General features: G+C 44.5%; 1 protein-coding gene and 1 long non-coding RNA gene across 2 annotated transcripts in view; one reads left to right on the plus strand and one right to left on the minus strand.

The window, feature by feature from the left end:
• The window catches only part of RACGAP1 (Rac GTPase activating protein 1), a 67,300-nt gene that overhangs the window by 33,437 nt on the left and 21,836 nt on the right, over window positions 1–12,027 (minus strand). The window lies entirely within an intron of this gene.
• On the plus strand, window positions 38–9,910 carry LOC309526704. The gene is made up of 3 exons (XR_014216862.1): window positions 38–132; window positions 2,894–3,055; window positions 9,291–9,910. It is a non-coding gene; the product is annotated as an uncharacterized lncRNA (long non-coding RNA).

Genomic DNA, 12,027 nt, shown 5'->3' on the forward strand with positions numbered 1-12,027 from the left:
TTAAGTGCCCACGCGGCCCAATTAGGTAGGCTGTGTTCTTGTGATAGCCGTCTCACCTCAGGCCAATTCCCACCTTCTGTAGTTCCTGTTCCATTCATGCAGGACAAATCAAGCCCATGAGGCGGGAAAAGGGTAGGAGGTGAACATTAAAGGCAAGCGACAAGGAATCTCTTTCTTGTGGTTCGCATAGCACTGCTTTTATATTTGCTTCTAGTGGACATTTTTTAAATTCCTCATTGCTGAAAAGGCTGAGTTTTCTCTTCTATACTGTGTTAGAGGAAGGCAGGGACGACGACCAATCCCCCCCCCACTCCTAAATTAAAAGAAAAATAGGGTTTCCCAGCTTGGACTCGTGTGCATTTAATAACTGCGGGGGGGGCGTGGATTAACAATATATTTATATATATATATATACACACACAGTGCTTTTTCTGGGGGGATGCAGGGGTACACATACCCCTAAACATTTTGTGAATTTAACTGCCTCATTGAGGAGCAGTATTTCAATATGAGTAGGAAAATGAGAGTACCCCTAAATGTTTTTTAAGAAAAAAAAGCTCTGTGTGTGTGTTTCAAAATCCACATTACAGTGGTGCCCTGCAAGACGAATGCGTCGCAAGACGAAAAACCCGCTAGACGAAAGGGTTTTCCGTGCTTCAATGCACTTTGCAAGACGAATTTCCCTATGGGCTTGCTTCGCAAGACAAAAACGTCTTGCGAGTTGCGGTTTTTTTCGCTCCCCCCCCTTTTTCTAAGCCGCTAATAGCCTTTTAGCCGCTAATCCGCTAAGCCTTTAATAGCTGCTAAACCACTAATAGTGCTAAGCCGCTAATAGGGTTGCTTCGCAAGACGAAAAAACCGCTAGACGAAGAGACTCACGGAACGGATTATTTTTGTCTTGCGAGGCACCACTGTACCTTTAGAGGGCCAGCCAAAATGTCCCCAAATAGTGAACAAGCTCCAGAACTCTTCATCATACTGGATGTTAATCAAAATGGGGCAGGGTGGTTTAATGTTGAAGCCGCATAAACCCGGTTCACAAGTAATGGTAAGCCAAACATTTAATGTGGACACGGCACTCCTGCTGCACTGCTGTGAGCTAAGCCATTATTATTATTATTATTATTATTATTATTATTATTATTATTATATTTATATACTGCCCTTCCTCTAAAGCAGGCATGTCCAACTCCCAAGAGACTGCGATCTACTCCCATTATAAAAAAAAACCGGCAGTGGTCTACCCATTGGATTGACCAAAGTTTTGGGGAGGAACAGTGGCGTAGGAAAGGGGGGCGGAGGGGGGGGCCGCCCCGGGTGGCACTGTTTTTTGTTTGTTTGTTTTTTTATAGAATTTTTTATTGGTTTTTCACAGTTTTTATAAACACAAACAATACACAACACAAACAAACAAGCACACAAACAAACATGTATAGTTTCATATCCTTTTTTTCTTAAGCCTTACTTCACTGACTTCCCCATACCTCCCCCTTCTACATCCCAATTTCCAAATTTGTTTCAGCAAATCCTAACCCTTGGTTTTATCAAATTTTCCCCTTATTCTATTCTTTTACTTCAGGGGTGTCAAACTCAAATTCATCGGGGGGCCACATCAGCAGTTTGGTCACCCTCAAAGGGCCGGTTGTATCTGTAGGACTATGTGGCCACTCTTTATTATCATAAATTATTGTGGAGGTTTCCTGTGTAGAACGGCCGGCACCTCTAGAGGGCAGACGTTCTCTGGCTTGTAGGCTGCCGCGCATGCGCTGAAGAAGCAGCTTTCTTGTGTCAAAAAAAAAAACGAGAATAAAAGGTGAAGGCTGGCGGCGGCTACACGGGCCACATGACGAGGTCTGGAGGGCCGGATTTGGCCCGTGGGCCTTGTGTTTGACACCCGTGTTTTACTTAATCTTTTACAGCTGTAATCCCCTTTTTTTTCTAAAACCTCAACATTTTAGCATTCATTAATTTTACAATATTTCTTAAGATAAATTTTGAATTTCTTCCAATCTTCATCCGCCGTCTCTTTCCCCTGGTCGCGGATTCTGCCTGTCATTTCAGCCCCGGGTGGCACTCTGTGAGGGGTGACAGGATGGCCCCTGCCTCCCCCCAGCTGTAGAGTGGCTGAGGGTGCCCGCAGTCTGTATGGGCACCACTCACGTGGCGTCCATATATGCATCCATACAGGCTGCCACTTGCGCGGCAGTCTGTACAGTCGCTGTGCAAGCGGCAGCCCATACAGACTGCGCATATCCGGCATTCCGTTCAGACTGCGCCGCCCCGGGTGCCAGTATGGGTTCCTCCGCCACTGGGGAGGAAGACCCAAAGTAGTTGAGCTTTTTTTTTTTGCTTCTTGCTTTTCTTTTACTCAACCAGGGACACCCCGCAATCGACTGGTAGATCGCAATTGACGGGTTGGACATGCCTGCTCTAATGATCTCCGGGTGGTTCACAAGAAAATAATAATTTTGTTGATCAATGTGGGGTATAAAAAAATAAAAGATGCCCAGTTGCCTAACAATTTATAGGGATGTGGAATTCTAGTGCAAACGAATAGAAAATAAACTATCCATATATAGATTTTCATTTTCAAAAACAACCCATAATTATTTTTTAAAAGCAAAATATAGCACATACAAACAAAGCACACATGGTTTGGGCTTAGCATGTCATCCGAACCTGGGCTCGTGGTTGTACCCAAGGTTTGTTCTTGGGTTTAGGGCTCACGGTTTGTCTGGCAGAGACAATTCACAAGCCGGGGTTTGGATAACACACTTAGCCACCAGCACAGCAACAGGACTGAGGAAGAGCTCCTCAGTGTGAGTTTAAAAAACGACCTATCCAAACAGTGAGGTGGTTCTCAATACCCCTTTTGTTTCAATCTCCTCAACAGTGAGTCCTCATTTTGTGGCTACTCAGCACCTCATTGGGATGTGTTTGAGTTCCCACCCACCTGCAAGAGTTTTTGTACTTCTGGAACGTGTGCAGAGGAGGGCAACCAAGATGATCAAGGTTCTGGAAACCAAGCCTTATGAGAAGTGGCTGAAGGAGCTGGGTATGTTTAGCCGGAAAGAAAGGAGACTGAGAGGAGATATTATTTTTATTAGTCCACAGTTCCATGATTTAGAAAGAAAGAAAGATGTAGGTTCCTTATCAAGAGAAGAGTGGTTATGACAGCTTTTTACCGCTCCCTACTGCTCACAGTAATGAGCTAATCATAGTCCTAGAGCTCAGTAATGTTAGTGTCTGTAAAACTGCCTGCTTTAATTTTACCTTTTGTTCTACCCATCTGCTTTCATTCATTTCTTAATCCATTGAAATTTCGAAACGTTTTGCGTAGTTGAAACTGCAGCGCACAGTACCTCCTTACTACACACACGACCCCACGCAAACCTATGTATAGTCCCAAAATATTCCGGTTAAACATGTCTGGCAAGCATTGCAGATATGCTCACAAAACACCAGGTGCATAAAAATAAATAAGAGGCATGTTAACAGTAATAATTGGTGTTTAATAAGCAATAGGAGTGGGAAAAGGCTTTGTAGTAGCATAACTGGAGAAAAGATGGAATGAGTACATAGCTGTCAACTTACAGATTTGAAAATAAGGGATTTTGCTGTTGTAAAGAGTTACATACATTGGTAGGATTGACAGATGCTGTCAATCTGGCATGAGGCGATTGCGGCTCGGCAGCGGCCGCTGAAGCACCGCCCTTCTGCGTCCCTCCCCATCCCCTCCTCTTCCTCCTCCCTCAGGCCGCCTCCTCAGCTGCCACCACCGCTGCTGCCTTCGGGCTCGCGGGCAGCGTGGGCAAGAGTCTCCCTCCCCCCCCCTCGGGCGGGGAAGGGCCCGATGGAACTCCTCGCGCCAGGACTTCGGCGCCAGCGCACGCTGTCTCGCAGCAAAGGACCCTGAGCCGCTGCTTCCCTCCCAAGCCGGGCGAGCATGAAACTTGGGACATCATCAATAAGGGACAGCAGCGGGACACGGCACTGGGATAAGGGCGTTTCCCGCCAAATAAGGGACGGTTGACAGCTATGAATGAGTATATACCCAAGATTTATAATGGGCACGCCCCCCCCCCCGTGACACATTGCCATTGACAAGCAGTACACTCCAGCTGAGAAGAAAAGAGGGGCCTGAAATTTGCACCCAGCCCTTGGGCCTTTTCTTACGAAGGTACTACAAGGACAGGGTCAGGGATGCAAACATTCTTTAGCTCATATAGGAATTATTACAATAATATTATATATGTAGTACAATAATATTATATTACATACGTTTTCAGAGTTGTAGGTAGAAGTCCAGACATAACGGTTGCTTAGGAAAACTTAGTGAGCGCAATAGGCCAAGCGGTTTTCGTAGGAGTGAACCAGAGGCAAATGGCATTGGTAAGCATTTTGTGATAGAACAACAGCACCCTGCAGGGGTTTTGTACCGTAGCCTCTGAGCTGAATTAAGGTGCTTCCAGATGGAGGTTTAGTATGGGATTGGTGCTGCTCTTGCACACATGTTTTTGCACCATCTGCAGGAGGCTGTCGTCATCAAAATGCGAGCCTCTACTGTTTACATTAAATCCGGATTTTCTCTTACCCTGGAAAATCCATTAAGTGAACATAATCCTTTATGCATCTGCAGTGGAAACTTGTTAGCACTTTTTTTTGGGGGGGGTGAACAGTTTGTCATGTGTGTCATTTGTATGCACACGGTGCAATTTCAGGTGAGAGGAGCCATTCGTTCAAAGCCTCAATGCATGCAGAGTACATGCTTTGGAACTTTATATGGGTCTTGTGCCATTTCTCTGTATGATAATTTCAGTATCTAAAAAAAAACCAAAACAGTATTGCAAAAGAACTCTGTATTAGTATTTAAAAAAAAATGGAAATGGATGTTGCCTCCCTCTGCCCCCACCCCCAAAGCATAAGTCTCCATTGGGCCTGTTGTGAAACTTCATAACTAAGGACAGCTAACATTTGCTCATCTTTATTATTATTATTAGTCCAGTATTGCTCTATTTGCAATCCTTGTTTTGCTGTTTTAATTTAATATTCTAATTTTCTGAGATTGTTATTTTGGGGTTTTCATCAGCTGTATGCCATGATCATCACAATTATAACAAATAAAGGCTTGACATATCTCACTTTGCATGTCATGAGTCTATGTCATATATTAGTTTCACCTTTTAAGTTGAATTACTGAAATAAATGAGCTTTCCCACGATATTCTAATTTTTTGAGTTTCACCTGTATATACCATCATCATTAAGATCTCAGGGCATTTCAAAGAATAAAATACAGGCTAGAAACAAGTACTGTAAATAATTAAAACAAAACAGCAAAACAATACCCCCCCTTCCCACAGACACATTTAAAAGACTTAGAATCTTAATCAGCCCAAGGCCTGGTTGAAGAGGAACATTTTTGCTCGGTGCCTAAAAATACATAAAGGAGGCACCAGGTAAACCTCCCTGCAGTGGCTCCCATAAATGGGGAGCCACTACAGAAAAGGCCCGTTCTCATGTTGCCACCCTCTGGACCTCATGTGGACAAGACACACAGAGAAGGGCCTCAGAGGATGAATGCAGAGTTTGGGAAGATTTATACAGGGAGAGCCAGTCCTTGAGTTATTGCGGTCCTGAGCCTTTTAAGGCATTATGGGTCAAAACCAACACTTTGAATTGGGCCCAGTAGCTAATTGGGTAGTAGAGGCTGGGGGAGGGTCTAGAACACACAGCACTTGAAACATGTCACAAAGGACAGAGATATGGGTGAGAATCAGTGGTATAGCTATGGAAAACATTAGATTTAATCTGCATGCACAGAAAAGTCAGATCCAGATGACCCATTTGTGAGATAGCACCACCATCTGAAACAACCCTTACTACAGAACAATGAGAAATTCAAATTCTGCAGCAGTATCATTAAAGGAACACAAGCATTCTTGATCCACCCCAAAGTAGCAACTCATGCTTTGCATATGTACAGTGGTACCTTGGGTTAAGTACTTAATTCGTTCTGGAGGTCCGTACTTAACCTGAAACTGTTCTTAACCTGAAGCACCACTTTAGCTAATGGGGCCTCCTGCTGCCGCTGCGCTGCCGGAGCACAATTTCTGTTCTTATCCTGAAGCAAAGTTCTTAACCTGAAGCACTATTTCTGGGTTAGCGGAGTCTATAACCTGAAGCGTATGTAACCTGAAGCGTATGTAACCCGAGGTACCATTGTATTTTACTTCCTTACCTATCACATGTGTATGATCAGGCACATGTAATACGTAAACCGATGAGAAATTTGCTGATGAGAACCTAGAAATAACTCTGGTCCTGGAGCTGTGGGGCATTGGAACCATTTATCTTGCCCATTGTGTTCGAGACTAATCATTGCTACTAGAAATTGGACCGTTAAAGCTTATTTCAACAATTGCTCTGGTTTCTTGAACCATGCTATAAGGAGAACACCCAGATAAGCATGTCACAAAACAGCAATATAAAAGAAAGCACTGTGGGTTTGCATTAAATCCAGAAAGCCATCTTGTTCCCGAATAGAAAAAAAGCAAGTATTGAATACATCCTAGTTCTATTTTAGGTTTCACTACTAGTGCTTTTGCCCTGTAGCCCTCATTGTAGAGCATATCCAGGTCTATGTCATGACGTCAAGAGATGACAATTGATGGAGATTGGTGTCAAGGCCACTTTTCTCTATTGCATCTTTCTAGCCAAGTACAATCACTGAAGAGTGGGGGGGGGCGGAATTGTATTGTGATAGCATGCCATCAATATTCCAGCTACGCTCTTTGTGAGGCCTTCCAGGGTAAAAAGATAGGATGAGGACTGAATGATGGAAAACAAGTTTCCACCATCCTTTCACTGTAGGGAGATTGGGGGGGTGGGGGTGATGAGCGGATCAAGTACCATATGTTTCGCTCTACAAGACGACTTTTTCCCTCCTAAAAAGTAAGGGAAAATGTGTGTGCGTCTTATGGAGCGAATGCAGGCTTCGCGGCTAAGCCAGAAGCCAGAACAGGGAGAGGGAGCGCTGCGCAGCGCTCCAGCTCGCTGTTCTAGCTTCGGGCTTAGCTGCGCAAAGCTTCCACAGGGCAGCGGGGTGTCTTCATCCCGCTGCCCTGCGGAGGCTTCGCGGGCTGTCCCAGAAGCCTCTGCAGGGCACGGGGATGAAGGCTCCCCGTGCCCTGTGGAGGCTTTGTGCAAAGCTAGACCAGCTAGAGGGAGCGCTGCGCAGTGCTCCCTCTAGCTATTCTGGCTTTTGGATAGCCCCTGCGAAACCTCCATAGGGCAGCGAGACAAAGGCTCCCCGCTGTCCTGCGGAGGCTTCATGCGGCTCTTGTGGGAAGTGGGGGGAAGGGACAGAGCGCATGACTCTGTCCCTTCCCCCACCTCCCAGAAAAGCCCCCAAGAGCCGCGCTCCCTTTAAAGAGCACACAGTTCTTGACGGAGATGGGGGAAGGTACAGAGCACAGCCTCTTCCGGGCAGGGGGAGCCTTCATCCCGCAGCCCGGGAGAGGCTTCAGCGGCTATCCCATAAGCCAGGCTATCCCAGATCCCTCTTGCTGTTCTGGCTTCTGGGATTCAGAATATTTTTTTTTTCTTGTTTCCTCCCCCCCCCCCCCCAACTAGGTGCGTCTTATCGTCTGGTGCGTCCTATAGAGCGAAAAATACGGTAGGCATTCTTCGCAACAAAGGATTTTCCCAGCTCCACCTTACCTCCGTACTCCACAATCCTTGGGTTGCAAGTTTAGGATAGCCAAGTGTCTGCTGTCCACATGAAGGTGACCTTCCTGTTGCAACAGGATGTTATTTGGATTGCACCACTGTAGTCAGAGAACAGTGTCTTGCTCCCTTTTCTAGAGAAAAAACCCCCCACCTTTATGCAGTTTTCCACTATTTTTCTCCAGAGCCTTGAAATATGTTTCGCACTTTTTAACTAAGCTCATATATGCAAGTGTCTTACAAATGTCACAAGAAGCATAGCAGGAAAATAGAAACAGAGCAGTGAGCTTTGAGGGCAGGATTCTAAAATATATGCCGGCGCTTAAATTATGAGTTGGCAGAACAACACTGAGGCAGTTTGTGGATTGTGGAGGGTGCTGAAGTGCTCTAGCACGTACAACCCACATGGAGATTGCATCCAGGAGTTAGCATAAAGGAAGACGCTTATTTCCATGCCATACAGGGCTTGGGAGGAAGAGAAGTCACAGCATGACGCAGGATGTATTTGAACAAGCAGTGAAATGTGAGGTAGCAGTCAGTCCTCCATCAGCAGCAGCCTGAAATGTACAGTCTAAGTGTGAGACATTGTGCAAAGCCACAGTTACCTAGCTGGGGGTGCAGTGGGAATCTTAAGCTAAGTTAATATTAATCTACAAAGATGAATGTACAAGACAGACAAGCCCCACTGCCAAATGAGGCTCCAGGGCTTGCTCAAACCTTTAATTATTTTTTAAAGGAAGTTTATTACTTTTAACTCCACCTTTTTACAGATTCCCAGGGAAGCTAACGAAAAGTTACAATGCCAATAAAAATGAAATCTTGTAAGACTGACAAATACTGGCCTGCATATAATTACTCAAAACTGGCAATCACATGGGTCTTAAGACAGAAAGAAACTAAGAACTTTCTGGATGAGGCTAATGGTACATTTGACTGGCATTCCTTTCTCACAGAGTCCAACCAGTGTTATGACTCATTTAGTTACAGCATAAGCTAAACAGGCTTATATTAATTTTAAAAATTTAAAGGAAAAAAACTTTTACATTTACATTTCCAAAATATAAGATAAAAAACAAATAAAATAAAACCTACATACAGCAAAAGTGTTTTGTGTTGTGTAGGCTCCTATGATGTAAGTAATGGGCCCCGTCTGCTAGCCTGCTCCCTAAAATATCACTGGTTTGCTCATTTCTATATATACGGTGCCTACATTCTGCATGTGCATATGGCTTTAGATACCTATTGGGTCCATAAATTACCATATAGCATATATTCAACACAGAAAACAGGGACAATTTGTTGCTGACAAAGGACAGCTGGACACATAAAGGGCCCCATTCCCTTCAGTAGCTTAGGGCCTCATCAAACCTAAATCCGGCCCTGGCCAGGATAGCCCTTTCTTTAGCTCAGCTGATTTGAGTGTGGTGCTAATAATGCCAAGGTTGCAGGTTTGATCCCCGTATATAGGACAGCTGCATATTCCTGCATTTCAGGGGGTTGGACTAGATAATCCTTGGGGTCCCTTCCAACTATCGAACTCTATGTTTCTCTGCTTCTTATTAGCTGCCTGCAAGTGTTGTCCTCCAAGCCACCATCATCCTGTGAAGGAAGAGATCAAGGCATGCCTGATCACACAATCCTAGAGGGCCTGTACCTCCCAAACCACCCATATTTTGAGAGCCTGCTCTGTACGTACAGGCTGTGTCCCTACCCTATGATTTAGAACCCTGGATCGTACAGTTTTGAAAGATAGCAACTGGGGAGAACAGTGCTGAGCTAATGACCTAATTAAACAAACGAATGCGGCACAAAAATGGAAGCAAGAAAGAATTGCCGACAAAAGAAGAATGGCAAATGAAATTAATGGACTATGCAGAATTAGATAAACTAACAGGAAGGATTCGAAACCCGCGGGCTCAGAGATTCTTAGAGGACTGGAGTAAATATTTGAACTATTTGAAAAGCAATTGTAATAAACAGATTACGCTAGCAGGACTGCAAGGAGTTCTGTAAGGAGGATTTTGTGAAATATTGCAAGGAAGACTTTGAAAAGAATGATTAGTTAAGGGCAATTAAAAGTAATAGAGAAATTAAGAAATGTAGAACAAGTGATAAAGAACAGAAAATCAGAGGTTGTTGACGGAAGTCTAAAATATTGTATAAGATAAGAAGTTATGTTAAATGATTGTTGGAACTGCTATGTTAAAAAATCTGTCTGTCTATCTATCTCTCTCTCTCTCTATCTATCTATCTATCTATCTATCTACAGTGGTACCTTGGGTTGCATACACTTCAGGTTACATACACTTCAGGTTACAGACTCCACTAACCCAGAAATATTACCTCAGGATAAGAACTTTGCTTCAGGATGAGAACAGAAATCGTGCAGCGGCGGCGCAGCGGCAGCAGGAGACCCCATTAGCTAAAGTAGTGCTTCAGGTTAAGAACAGTTTCAGGTTAAGAACAGACCTCCAGAACGAATTAAGTTCTTAACCCAAGGTACCACTGTATAACAAACGAATGCATCCATCTATGACTCAAAAGTAATGATGGCCAATGCAGTTTAAATATGCCTTCCGATTGCCTAGGGCAGAAAGTGGGCAACTATTTCTCTATCATTGGACTGCTGTGTGAGTAATAAACGTATTTTAAAAGCCCCTGAAATCTACAGAGTTTTTCTCGTCGTGAAATTTCAGCCCTGGGAGCTGGTACCGTTGCACTGAGGAGATTCAGAACCTCTAGTAACAGCATCTACGCTTTGCAAAGGGATTTGATCTTGAGGACTCACAGAGTGAAGAGAGATGTAAAAAAGTTGTTGCTGCTGCTTTAGAGAGAGTCCTGAGCAAACACACCCAGTCATGGGTTGAGCCCACTTTTAGGAGTAAGTACATATTTAGCAACTCAAGCTGCCTTGACTTCCCCTTTTCTCTCATGCTCCAGGGCGGAAAATATAACCGGCTGTCAGTATCCGCCCTTTCTTAAAAAAAAGAAAAGAAACAACAACAACTTCACAATCAGACCAAGAAATGTTGGTGCCTAAGGCAGAAAAGCCACATGGTGTCTCCCACCCAAGGTAGAGAATGTAATAATAAACTAAATAATTGACAGCTGGCTGTGCTTGAATGGTACCTCACTATTGCTGTAGCCTCAGGCATCCTGCATCCTCCAGCCTAATGGCAGCGTCCAGCCTTGACATTACTAGTGCAAATACCTCATTAAAATATAACAGCATGCATTTCTTCAAACTTCACGCGTTTCAAAAAAAGGCTTAATTTTTTTAAAAAAAAAGATCTCTGAAGCTTCTTTTGCTTAGTACTGCAGTTTATCTCAAATGAATATCTGAGTGCCTTTGCAGTGCGGTTTTCAAATACCTTGGTTCTCAAACTTAATCCTTTCGGGAAGTTCGTTCCAAAACCCAGGTGCGCTTTTCCAAAGAAAGCAATGCTAAACGGATTAATCCGTTCCAGACTTTTAAAAACAAGCCCTAAAACAGCAATTTAACATGAAATTTACTATCTAACGAGACCGTTGATCCATAAAATGAAAGCAATAATCAATGTAAAAAGGTAAAGGTAAAGGTACCCCTGCCCGAACGGGCCAGTCTTGCCAGACTCTGGGGTTTGTGCGCCCATCTCACATCTATTGGCCGGGGGCCAGCGCTGTCCGGAGACACTTCCGGGTCACGTGGCCAGCGTGACAACGCTGCTCTGGCGAGCCAGAGCCGCACACGGAACGCCGTTTACCTTCCCGCTGGTAAGCGGTACCTATTTATCTACTTGCCCCCGGGGGTGCTTTCGAACTGCTAGGTTGGCAGGCGCTGGGACCGAGCAGCGGGAGCGCACCCCGCCGCGGGGATTCGAACCGCCGACCTTTCGATCGGCAAGCCCTAGGCGCTGAGGCTTTAGCCCACAGCGCCACCCGCGTCCTTAATAATCAATGTACTGTACTGTAAAATAAATAAGACGGTATTGTGGATGATAAAAATTAAAATTATTTTTTTCCCTTACCTGCACTGATGATAGTCATAGAATCATAGAATCATAGAGTTGGAAGAGACCACAAGGGCCATCGAGTCCAACCCCCTGCCAAGCAGGAAACACCATTAGAGCACTCCTGACATATGGTTGTCAAGCCTCTGCTTAAAGACCTCCAAAGCAGGAGACTCCACCACACTCCTGGGCAGCAAATTCCACTGTCAAACAGCTCTTACTGCCAGGAAGTTCTTCCTAATGTTTAGGTGGAATCTTCTTTCTTGTAGTTTGGATCCATTGCTCCGTGTCCGCTTCTCTGGAGCAGCAGA

Source organism: Podarcis vaucheri (genome assembly GCF_965113315.1).
Source record: "Podarcis vaucheri genome assembly, chromosome: 2".
Taxonomy (NCBI): Eukaryota; Metazoa; Chordata; class Lepidosauria; order Squamata; family Lacertidae; genus Podarcis; species Podarcis vaucheri.